Here is a 12505-nt window from a genome sequence, read left to right as displayed (position 1 = left end):
TCACATAAATTTTCTCAGCAAATTATAGTCTTAGGTGGAGATTTCAATTTACCAGACATAGACTGGGATACTCAGATGTTTAGGACAGGTGGTAGGGACAGAGCATCGAGTGACATTATACAGAGTGTACTATCCGAAAATTACCTCGAGCAATTAAACAGAGAACCGACTCGTGGAGATAACATCTTGGACCTACTGATAACAAACAGACCCGAACTTTTCGACTCTGTAAGTGCAGAACAGGGAATCAGTGATCATAAGGCCGTTGAACATCCCTGAATATGGAAGTTAATAGGAATATAAAAATAGGGAGGAAGGTTTATCTGTTTAGCAAGAGTAATAGAATGCAGATTTCAGACTACCTAACAGATCAAAACGAAAATTTCTATTCCGACACTGACAATGTTGAGTGTTTATGGAAAAAGTTTAAGGCAATTGTAAAATGCGTTTTAGACAGGTACGTGCCGAGTAAAACTGTGAGGGACGGGAGAAACCCATCGTGGTTCAACAACAAAGTTAGGAAACTACTGCGAAAACAAAGAGAGCTTCACTGCAAATTTAAACGCAGCCAAAACCTCTCAGACAAGTAGAAGCTAAACGATGTCCCAGTTAGCGTAAGGAGGGCTATAAGTGAAGCGTTCAGTGAATTCGAAAGTAAAATTCTATGTACCGACTTGACAGAAAATCCTAGGAAGTTCTGGTCTTACATTAAATCAGTAAGTGGCTCGAAACAGCATATCCAGACACTCCGGAATGATGATGGCATTGAAACAGAGGATGACAAGCGTCAAGCTGAAATACTAAACACCTTTCTCCAAAGCTGTTTCACAGAGGAAGACCGCACCGAAATTCCTTCTCTAAATCCTCAAAGGGACGAAAAAATGGCTGACATCGAAATAAGTGTCCGAGGAATAGAAAAGCAACTGAAATCACTCAACTGAGGAAAGTCCACTGAAACTGACGGGATAACAATTCGATTCTACACAGAGTACACGAAAGAACTTGCCCCCCTTCTTACAGCCGTGTACCGCAAGTCTCTAGAGGAACGGAAAGTTCCAAATGATTGGAAAAGAGCACAGGTAGTCCCAGTCTTCAAAAAGGGTCGTCGAGCAGATGCGCAAAACTATAGACCTATATCTCTGACGTCGATCTGTTGTAGAATTTTAGAACATGTTTCTGCTCGAGTATCATGTCGTTTTTGGAAACCCAGAATCTACTCTATAGGAATCAACATGGATTCCGGAAACAGCGATCGTGTGAGACCCAACTCGATTTATTTGTTCATGAGACCCAGATATTATTAGATACAGGCTCCCAGATAGATGCTATTTTCCTAGACTTCCGGAAGGCGTTCGATACAGTTCCGCACTGTCGCCTGATAAACAATGTAAGAGCCTACGGAATACCAAACCAACTTTGTGGCTGAATTGAAGAGTTTTTAGCAAACCGAATACAGCATGTTGTTATCAATGGAGAGACGTCTACAGATGTTAAAGTAACCTCTGGCGTGCCACAGGATAGTGTGATGGGACCATTGCTTTTCACAATATGTATAAATGGCCTAGTAGATAGTGTCGGAAGTTCCATGCAGCTTTTCGCGGATGATGCTGTAGTATACAGAAAAGTTGCAGCATTAGATAATTGCAGCCAAATGCAGGAAGACCTGCAGCGGATCGGCGCTTCGTGCAGGGAGGTGGCAACTGACCCTTAACATAGATCTGTCTCGCGTGTGGTATCTTCCCCAAAGAAGGATCCTTTATTGTATGATTATATGATAGCGGAACAAACACTGGTAGCAGTTACTTCTGTTAAATATCTGGGAGTATGCGTGCGGAACGATTTGAAATGGAATGATCATATAAAATTAATTGTTGGTAAGGCGGGTACCAGGTTGAGATTCATTGGGAGAGTCCTTAGAAAATGTAGTCCATCAACAAAGGAGGTGACTTACAAAACACTTGTTCGACCTATACTTGAGTATTGCTCATCAATGTGGGATCCGTACCAGATCGGGTTGACGTAGGAGATAGAGAAGATCCAAAGAAGAGCGGCGCGTTTCGTCACAGGGTTATTTGGAAACCGTGATAGCGTTACGGAGATGTTTAGCCAACTCAAGTGGCAGACTCTGCAAGAGAGGTGCTCTGCATCGCGGTGTAGCTTGCTCGCCAGGTTTCTGGATGAGGTATCGAATATACTGCTTCCCCCTACTTATACCTCCCGTGGAGATCACGAATGTAAAATTAGAGAGATTCGAGCGCTCACGGAGGCTTTCAGACAGTCGTTCTTCCCGCGAAACATACGCGACTGGAACAGGAAAGGGAGGTAATGACAGTGGCACGTAAAGTGCCCTCTGCCACACACCGTTGGGTGGTTTGCGGAGTATGAATGTAGATGTAGATGTACACAACCGTTCACCGAACACTGCTGCGTGCAGGGCCCTGAAGCAGACAGAAGGTATCTGTACCTTGCCTGCAATTGGTATGTTGAAAATACCAAACGAAGAATGGGTCGGTTTCAAGTTAATATGTTAACGCCAGCGATTTGATCTGCCAGTCGGGGGACGAAGTCATGCCGTTTCCAATAATCACGTCGTCCAATAATATTGTCGTTGTAGACGTGTGTACCACATAACACACCAACATTCTGGTCGACGACTGTTCTGCTTGTGTTTGAGGAGTGATGTCCCCTCGTCAGTCATGTCACGGCACTAGTTAACTCGCCCATTGGCACTGTTCCGTCCCCAACTACTCTCGATCGCACAGAGTGTGGTCAGAGTACGCTGGGGACACAGGCAGCTGCGTGATGGGCCGGACAGGGGAGGAGAAAGGATCTGGCGCTTGACAGGCTGGTTTTCCTCCTTTTGCTGCGGGGGCCCGGAGGCAGGCTCGCCATTTATAGAGCTGGCGAGGCCGCGTACGCAATGCGAGGGAGAGCGGACGGCCGCCGCCAGTGAAAGTTCGCCCGGCTCTCTGCTTAATTGGGCAAACTGTGCCAGCATCACACAGCCGAGTGTCCCGCTAAGGAACCCAGCAGCCAACAGTAGCCTGCTAGCGCCAATACGACTTGTGTTCGTGGCTTCCTGGAGACTGAAAGACCGCAGTCATTTGCCCTATACGCAAGAAAGATGTAAAATGGTCTGCGACAACATCTGCTATAAGATCTTGTGTAACTGCATATCGGAGAGCATCCAACCATTTGTGGAACCATTGATTGGCCAATAACAGAGAATTTCAAAAAAGGGCCTTATGACTGTCGGCAACAACTGCAGCTCACTGAGAAGATGTGAGAATGTGATGAAGATGTGCATGTGTTCTTCATAGAGTTTAAGAAGACATATCACTGTATCCACCGGGAGAGCCTGATAAATTGCTTAGCTAAGTTTGCTGGACCAAAGAAACTTGTCGGCCTAGTTCCAATTAGGACTTTTATATAAACACAGGCTGGGACAAGGAGATAGTGTGTCAACGATATTGTCCAATCTGACACTCGAAAAGATAATGAGGAAACATTTTCGGATAACTTCGAGAGGACCGAGATTGAGGGCGAGAAAATCACACATCCCACATTTGCCGACTATGTGGCGCTGTTGTCAAGATCTAATGAAGAACTGATGCGGCTGAACAGTACTGTGGAGATGGCAGCGAGTAAAATCGCCCATCTTGTGAAAGAATCGAAAACTGCGTATCTGGTGATGAGCGGGATACACTCCAGACTCCTCCAGTCGGGACCCGATCACAGAAAAGGCTCCATAATTTAAAATATCTTGAGGTAATCTCTATAGAGGACACACAGTGTGAGGCAGAAGTCAAAGCTAGGATTCAAGCCGCAAATCTCGTAGATCGTAATTCAGTCTTAGCCATTTAAATCGCGTAGTCTCTCAAGGAATTTCGAACTATAGCTGTACAAAACACTGATCGAAACCTTTTAGAGTCCGGAAAAAGATTTAAATATTCCTCTCGTTTTCGAGCGGAAAGTCTTAAGATGTGTGGTCCGGCACAAGATGAGATCACTGGAGAATGGAGGATCCGACATAATTGTAACCTGGATAAAATCTACAATAGACCAAACATTGTAGGCCTGATGAGAAGCGAGCGGCTTACATGGGTCGGACATGTCTGTCGGATGGATGAACACAGATGGCCTTTGAAAGCCATTGAGTATACTCTCTGAGGAAGAAGACGACTAGGAAGATCAAAATAAGAAGTGGAAAGATAGAATCCATGAGGATTTGCTGCAGATCGTCATAGAGGGTGATTAGCGACAGAAGACGCAAAACAGAATCTATTGGAAGTTGAGCCTTGTAGCTGCACACGGTCCTCTGTGTCCGATCACGTAAAGAAAAGAAAAGTAAAATACACTCCTGGAAATGGAAAAAAGAACACATTGACACCGGTGTGTCAGACCCACCATACTTGCTCCGGACACTGCGAGAGGGCTTTACAAGCAATGATCACACGCACGGCACAGCGGACACACCAGGGACCGCGGTGTTGGCCGTCGAATGGCGCTAGCTGCGCAGCATTTGTGGACCGCCGCCGTCAGTGTCAGCCAGTTTGCCGTGGCATACGGAGCTCCATCGCAGTCTTTAACACTGGTAGCATGCCGCGACAGCGTGGACGTGAACCGTATGTGCAGCTGACGGACTTTGAGCGAGGGCGTATAGTGGGCGTGCGGGAGGCCGGGTGGACGTACCGCCGAATTGCTCAACACGTGGGGCGTGAGGTCTCCACAGTACATCGATGTTGTCGCCAGTGGTCGGCGGAAGGAGCACGTGCCCGTCGACCTGGGACCGGACCGCAGCGACGCACGGATGCACGCCAAGAGCGTAGGATCCTACGCAGTGCCGTAGGGGACCGCACCTCCACTTCCCAGCAAATTAGGGACACTGTTGCTCCTGGGGTATCGGCGAGGACCATTCGCAACCGTCTCCATGAAGCTGGGCTACGGTCTCGCACACCGTTAGGCCGTCGTCCGCTCACGCCTCAACATCGTGCAGCCCGCCTCCAGTGGTGTCGCGATAGGCGTGAATGGAGGGACGAATGGAGACGTGTCGTCTTCAGCGATGAGAGTCGCTTCTGCCTTGGTGCCAATGATGGTCGTATGCGTGTTTGGCGACGTGCAGGTGAGCGCCACAATCAGGACTGCATACGACCGAGGCACACAGGGCCAACACCCGGCATCATGGTGTGGGGAGCGATCTCCTACACTGGCCGTACACCTCTGGTGATCGTCGAGGGGACACTGAATAGTGCACGGTACATCCAAACTGTCATTGAACCCATCGTTCTACCATTCCTAGACCGGCAAGGGAACTTGCTGTTCCAACAGGACAATGCATGTCCGCATGTATCCCGTGCCACCCAACGTGCTCTAGAAGGTGTAAGTCAACTACCCTGGCCAGCAAGATCTCCGGATCTGCCCCCCATTGAGCATGTTTGGGACTGGATGAAGCGTCGTCTCACGCGGTCTGCACGTCCAGCACGAACGCTGGTTCAACTGAGGCGCCAGGTGGAAATGGCATGGCAAGCTGTTCCACAGGACTACATCCAGCATCTCTACGATCGTCTCCATGGGAGAATAGCCGCCTGCATTGCTGCGAAAGGTGGATATACACTGTACTAGTGCCGACATTGTGCATGCTCTGTTGCCTGTGTCTATGTGCCTGTGGTTCTGTCAGTGTGATCATGTGATGTATCTGACCCCAGGAAAGTGTCAATAAAGTTTCCCCTTCCTGGGACAACGAATTCACGGTGTTCTTATTTCAATTTCCAGGAGTGTATGTTCGTGGCTTTCTGGACATCTAGCTATGCGACTTGGTTCCATTCCGTCTCACTATCAAACCACTATTTCCAGTATGTCTCAGTCAGTTTGAGTCTTGTTGTGGTCATAACTCCGAAAACTGGTTTGTTGCAGCTCCCTGCGCTAGCCAGTACTCTGGAAACCTCTCCATATTTGCAAAAGTACTACAACGTATGTCGACTTGAATTTGCTTGTTGTAGTCGAGCTTTGGGCTCCTTCTACAACTTTTACCCAGATTTTCCTCCATTACGAAATCAGTAACTCCTTCATGCTTCATGATGTGTCATGTTTTGTCCTGCCTTCCAAGTAGACCTCAATGAAGTCTCCAATTTTGTTTTATACTTTAGGCAACAGCTGATATGGGTACTGTTGGGTCCTGAAGCCGTTTTTAATTTTAACTATTCCAGCTGTTTCTCGATGGCGCTAGCACTAATATCTGCATCACTCACCTTTGCAATGCTATGCAAAGTAAACGGAGCCAGTACCTTCCGTGTCTCCTTGAGTAAAACAACATTTGGAAACTAAATTCAGTATTTTTGCTTTTGCTTTCCTACGCACTATTTCAGTTCCTGTGCTATACATGAGTGCTCCCCTCACGTCTGCCACATCAAATGGTCAACTATTCAAACCTTATCTAGCATTTTCTTCACTTAATGGCTTTCTGACACCACTTTCACACGCAGTGGTCCCCAATTTGCATCTGCTGGAGTCTCCACAAAAATGTCGTCTCCCTTGTTTACATAGCACCTTGCACAATGCTTCAAACTGACCAGTGTGACGTTTCGTCCACTCATTTAAACGGAGATATCTAAACTTCACTGTCATCATCTGCTGGATGAGGTTGTCACCCTGTATTTTGCATCCTACAGGTCCATCCTAGAGGAAAACTCATCTCATACCAAGAAACTTCACAGCCGATCTCACTGGTTCCAGTTTTCTATCCTCCACCCCACAGTTCACTAGCATTTTTCACTTAAAGAGCCAGTGTGGTTCCTTGCTTTTACTAAGGGTGCAACTTCCAAATTATTAAGCTGGACCATAGCTAAGGTGACACTTTAAAACAGCACAATGAGCCGCAAAGATGTCAGCCGATTACGACCTCACCATGGTCCTTCTCCTGACACAGAGAAACTATATTCTTCTGTTCCACAGATGGATCTTTCTGATGAAAAAAGAAAAACACTTTCTTTTGTTCCAGAAATGGAGCCAACCATAGTATACAACCTGGACACTACCAGACCACCTCAGCCACTGCTGGCAGCCAACTCACTGGAGGGGCCTTCACCAGCTCCACACGCCACACCAGGGTCGACATCAATGGATGTCCTCCCAACTGCCCCAGCTGCCAGTGCAAATCTTACCTACTACGGGGACACAGATGAGCTTCACCATCTCCTCCCCTCGGCAATGGTGTGCTGTTCCGAGGCTTAACGCCTGTAGTGTCAGCAACCAACATCACATCAGTGCTTTGAAGATGTTTAATATACAGGACACAGTTTTCCAGAAGACTGGCAGCCCTGCTCTGTCGTCCACCAGGAGGCGACCCGAGTGCCACTAGAGTCTGCAAGCCGCACAGACCTTCTCTCTTTCACAGGAGACACGTGATCGAAACCAAGCCCATTGTATCCTAGCTCTGAGTGGTATTTAGGGCAGCACTTAGGCCAGAGGAGACCAGACCGCTACAAGTTAGCTTTCCTGGGCCAGACGCCGATTCTGCAAACGATTCCATCAATCAGGGTTCTCACTAGAGAGCTGCCTCCACGGTGTCGCCGCCATTCCTGTCTGACTTAGTGATCCCAGTAGCTTATAGCTGTGGACTTAAGCCACCTTCTCGAAGAAGATGGGGCTCTGTCCTTGTGCTGAATTGTAGACTTGTAAATTTATTCGTGTTTAACTTTTGAAACAGCTGAAAGCTGGGATTAGTAAATTTTGCTCCCTATAGGACTTCGAGTTTTATATATGTGTATATGATGAACCTAGAGTCAGTGAGATTCAAACCGGCCTCCAGCCATGGGAAGTATTATTGTTTTGTTCCAAGAAGTGCTTATTTTATGTTTTGCTTCAATCGACGTCGGATTAGACACGCTATTAATCTTTGATAAATAAACTTGTTCGCTCATTGCCACCTGGATGTTTTTGTACCGCCTTTGGCAGGCGTATGAGACATGTCTTAACTTTAATCATTACGTAGAAGCAGGTTTCTACACTCCTGGATATGGAAAAAAGAACACATTGACACCGGTGTGTCAGACCCACCATACTTGCTCCGGACACTGCGAGAGGGCTGTACAAGCAATGATCACACGCACGGCACAGCGGACACACCAGGAACCGCGGTGTTGGCCGTCGAATGGCGCTAGCTGCGCAGCATTTGTGCACCGCCGCCGTCAGTGTCAGCCAGTTTGCCGTGGCATACGGAGCTCCATCGCAGTCTTTAACACTGGTAGCATGCCGCGACAGCGTGAACGTGAACCGTATGTGCAGTTGACGGACTTTGAGCGAGGGCGTATAGTGGGCATGCGGGAGGCCGGGTGGACGTACAGCCGAATTGCTCAACACGTGGGGCGTGAGGTCTCCACAGTACATCGATGTTGTCGCCAGTGGTCGGCGGAAGGTGCACGTGCCCGTCGACCTGGGACCGGACCGCAGCGACGCACGGATGCACGCCAAGAGCGTAGGATCCTACGCAGTGCCGTAGGGGACCGCACCGCCACTTCCCAGCAAATTAGGGACACTGTTGCTCCTGGGGTATCGGCGAGGACCATTCGCAACCGTCTCAATGAAGCTGGGCTACGGTCCCGCACACCGTTAGGCCGTCTTCCGCTCACGCACCAACATCGTGCAGCCCGCCTCCAGTGGTGTCGCGACAGGCGTGAATGGAGGGACGAATGGAGACGGGTCGTCTTCAGCGATGAGAGTCGCTTCTGCCTTGGTGCCAATGATGGTCGTATGCGTGTTTGGCGCCGTGCAGGTGAGCGCCACAATCAGGACTGCATACGACCGAGGCACACAGGGCCAACACCCGGCATCATGGTGTGGGGAGCGATCTCCTACACTGGCCGTACACCTCTGGTGATCGTCGAGGGGACACTGAATAGTGCACGGTACATCCAAACCGTCATCGAACCCATCATTCTACCATTCCTAGACCGGCAAGGGAACTTGCTGTTCCAACAGGACAATGCATGTCCGCATGTATCCCGTGCCACCCAACGTGCTCTAGAAGGTGTAAGTCAACTACCGTGGCCAGCAAGATCTCCGGATCTGTCCGCCATTGAGCATGTTTGGGACTGGATGAAGCATCGTCTCACGCGGTCTGCACGTCCAGCATGAACGCTGGTCCAACTGAGGCGCCAGGTGGAAATGGCATGGCAAGCCGTTCCACAGGACTACATCCAGCATCTCTACGATCGTCTCCATGGGAGAATAGCAGCCTGCATTGCTGCGAAAGGTGGATATACACTGTACTAGTGCCGACATTGTGCATGCTCTGTTACCTGTTTCTATGTGCCTGTGGTTCTGTCAGTGTGATCATGTGATGTATCTGACCCCAGGAATGTGTCAATAAAGTTTCCCCTTCCTGGGACAATGAATTCACGGTGTTCTTATTTCAATTTCCAGGAGTGTTGGTTGATTAGCTCAATGTGTTTCGGCAGAACATGCGTCATCAGGTGTCTTACACTTGCCTTACAGTAATTCCTCACATATTCCTCCATTACATGAGTCATTTTGCGTAAGTTGAGAATGTTCGGCACTTTGGATGCCTCTGAGCCACACAAACAACAACAACAACAACAACACACACACACACACATACACACACACACACACACACAAACACAAACACATAGACAATAGCATTATTCGAATGTGTATACTCAATGCATATGCGACTGGTGTGATCTTGTACGGAATGTTTTCTGTTATTGCGAAACATGACATGTATCAGTATAACGAAAACAATATTTCATTGGCCTCAAAGCCATCTCTGTATCAGAATGAGTAATTTTATATTTGCTCTAATAATGTCACAGATGTTTCAGAAATTTGTGGGGAGAAAACTATATATAAATTTAGAATGCTCATACTTCTGTGTATAATATCCCTCGCTTGTTATCAACCATAACATGCACATCAAGTCTGCCGTCCAACGATGAAATAATAACAGATCGGAGAAATGAAATGTTAATATAGAACTAGTTCACTCAAGGAACGTAAATGAACCCCAGCATTAGTCTTGCTTAAAAGCTATAATAGGGCACGTACCGTACTTTGATCAAAATGTTGGCTGAAACTAGTAACAAATGGCAACGAAATTTTCAATTCCAGGCGGGTTGCATATCGCAAAGATAGCCTAAACACCGGTTGTGGGGGCATGTATGTAGCCGTAAATAACAGATGAAGTCTAGTGATGTTAGTAAAGATTTCGTGTATGAAAAAATTCAGTGAAAATAAATGTTAAAGATGGATCAAACATGATAATCAGACGCTTTTTTAGACTCCCTGCCTCGGGAGTCAAAGTGGAAGGTTATTTCAGGGAAAACGTGGAGATAATTGTGGGTTGTTATAGTATTAAGGGGAAATTTCAACTTATCAACTAGAGAATGGGCAACTCCAGTGATTAGGCTGGGTAGTAGGAGAGGCAGTTGTGTGATATTGTTCTAATTGCCTTACCGAATATTATGTGAGCAGTTAGAGAACCTATTCATGAGGCTGACAGTTTCTATCTCCTGATTACATACAGGCCCGAACGTTTCGATACAGTTTACGTAGATCTTGGAATCATTGGTATAAGGCCGTTATGGCACCACAGATTGGTTATAAAGGGAAATGTTAAGAAAAAAAGATACCTATTTCTGCTTAGTAAGCACGGCAAGAAACAGATTTGAGATTACCTCACCATCCAACATCAAACATTAATATCTGAGGCTGAAAATGTTTAGTATAAAGGCACAAAATTCAATAGTCAGGCAGCTATGTGCCGAGAAAAGTCACGAGGAATGGGTAAGGTCTGCCCTGGATCGATAACCATGTTAGAAAGTGGCTCAGAAAGCAGACTGATTTAAACTGAGCCGAATCCTCGTTGGAAAAACAAAAACTGAACGAAGAAAAATTTGTGTGAGAGCCACGCAGGGAACGTTCAACGGGTTCGGAAAAGTCTTCAATTGTTGAAATAGCTTCCAGCGTGCGCCAAGGAAATATTACAGGACCGTTACTGCCCAAACCATATAGGAACGAAGTAATTGATAACGTGAGAGCTCCGTGTGGCTGTTGTGGATTTTACATAACATATAGGGAAGTCGCAACGCTAGAAGTTGTAGAGAAACGCAGAAGACACTTAGCAGCTGACTCTCAATAAAAGGAAACATACCGTACCGTGCACAAAATAACTCGATAGCCGAACAATCACTGGAAACAGTCACATCCATTAAATATTTGGAAGAGCGATTTAAAGTGCAACGACCACATAAGACTAATCGTAGTAAAAGCAGATACCCGACAAATCCATTGCAAGAATACTCAGGAAGTATAGTCCACTCACTAAGGAGGTAGCTTACAGGTAAGATCCAAAGGAGAGGAACTCAATTCGTCACTGTTTCGTTTAGTAATCGAGAAAACGGCACAGAGATGCTCATACAACTCCGGTGCAAGACGTTAAAAAAGAGTCGTTATGCATCACTGAGAGGTTTTTTGTTAAATTCCGAGTGCATAGTTCCTAGATGCGTTCCTAGATGTGTTCCTGCTTCGTATATCTCAAAAAATGAGATTGAAGATAAAATTAGAGAAATCCGAGTCCAGGTAAGGGGGAGGAGGTGCGGGGAGTAACCGTTCTACCCGAAGTATCCCCCTCACACACCGAAAGGTGGCTAGTGGATTATAGATTTGGATTATCTTGCGACAGTTTTCCGGGCGCACATTTCAATAGAAAGTGCCAGCAATTTTACGAGACACAGTGGACATTTTACGAGGATAGAAACGCAAGAACGCTAGGTACAAGTGGCAAAGCTGGCAAAAGAAAAAAGACTAAAGAGGCTTCAAGATGGTGAAAGAGTATTCCTAAAAGAAACATGCAAAACTTCATTTTTATTTTATGTAATCTTTCAACGGCCTCATTCATTCTTCGTAAAAGCTATATTATTGGATTAGAATAATGGGAATTAAATTAGAAATATGAGTACAAGTGTCAAAATTTTATTGTAATGAGAAATGTGAGAATATTTACACGATATTTATTTGTTTGTTTTGTGCTTTGAAGAACTAATTAACTGCTGCGTCATAGTCAATAATTTGAAATAAACGCAATCTAAAAAGTGGTAATCTGGGCTTGCACCCCCTGCCCTCCTTCCTGTCCCAAGAGGTAGGCCCCAGGGTCGTACCCGCTGCGCCCGCCATTAAATTTGCTACTGCCCGTTGCCATTCTCAAGTGGACGACCTCACCGGCTGCTCGGTGCGACCGCATCCGTCGTTCAGGGGTCGCCTATTAAACCTGCAGTCCCCCAAACTGCTCACACGAACTCCCCAACTTGCCCAACACTGACCTTACCGCCAGTACCCGAACAAGTCCCAGCCCTCTGACCAATACCTGCAACACACTGATAAAAAATTGAGTGTATTGTGTATCAAACTGAAGCGACGGAGGGGCTTCGTCCCGCCGTAGCCCTCGGGGTTTCACAACCACACAACGGGCCACAGCAGTCCACTCATA

General features: G+C 46.8%; 1 long non-coding RNA gene across 1 annotated transcript in view; it reads left to right on the top strand.

Moving 5' to 3' along the window:
- The window catches only part of LOC126356022 (uncharacterized), a 142559-nt gene extending 134681 nt beyond the window's left edge, over positions 1-7878 (top strand). The window contains exon 3 of the long non-coding RNA XR_007565566.1: positions 6998-7878. This is a non-coding gene — a long non-coding RNA (uncharacterized LOC126356022). The remainder of the gene's footprint in view (positions 1-6997) is intronic.
- The last annotated feature ends 4627 nt before the right edge of the window (positions 7879-12505 follow it).

Source organism: Schistocerca gregaria, chromosome 3, assembly GCF_023897955.1.
Source record: "Schistocerca gregaria isolate iqSchGreg1 chromosome 3, iqSchGreg1.2, whole genome shotgun sequence".
NCBI classification, from domain to species: domain Eukaryota; kingdom Metazoa; phylum Arthropoda; class Insecta; order Orthoptera; family Acrididae; genus Schistocerca; species Schistocerca gregaria.
Note: the sequence above shows the minus strand (reverse complement) of the source record. Positions and strands in the feature narration are given on the sequence as shown.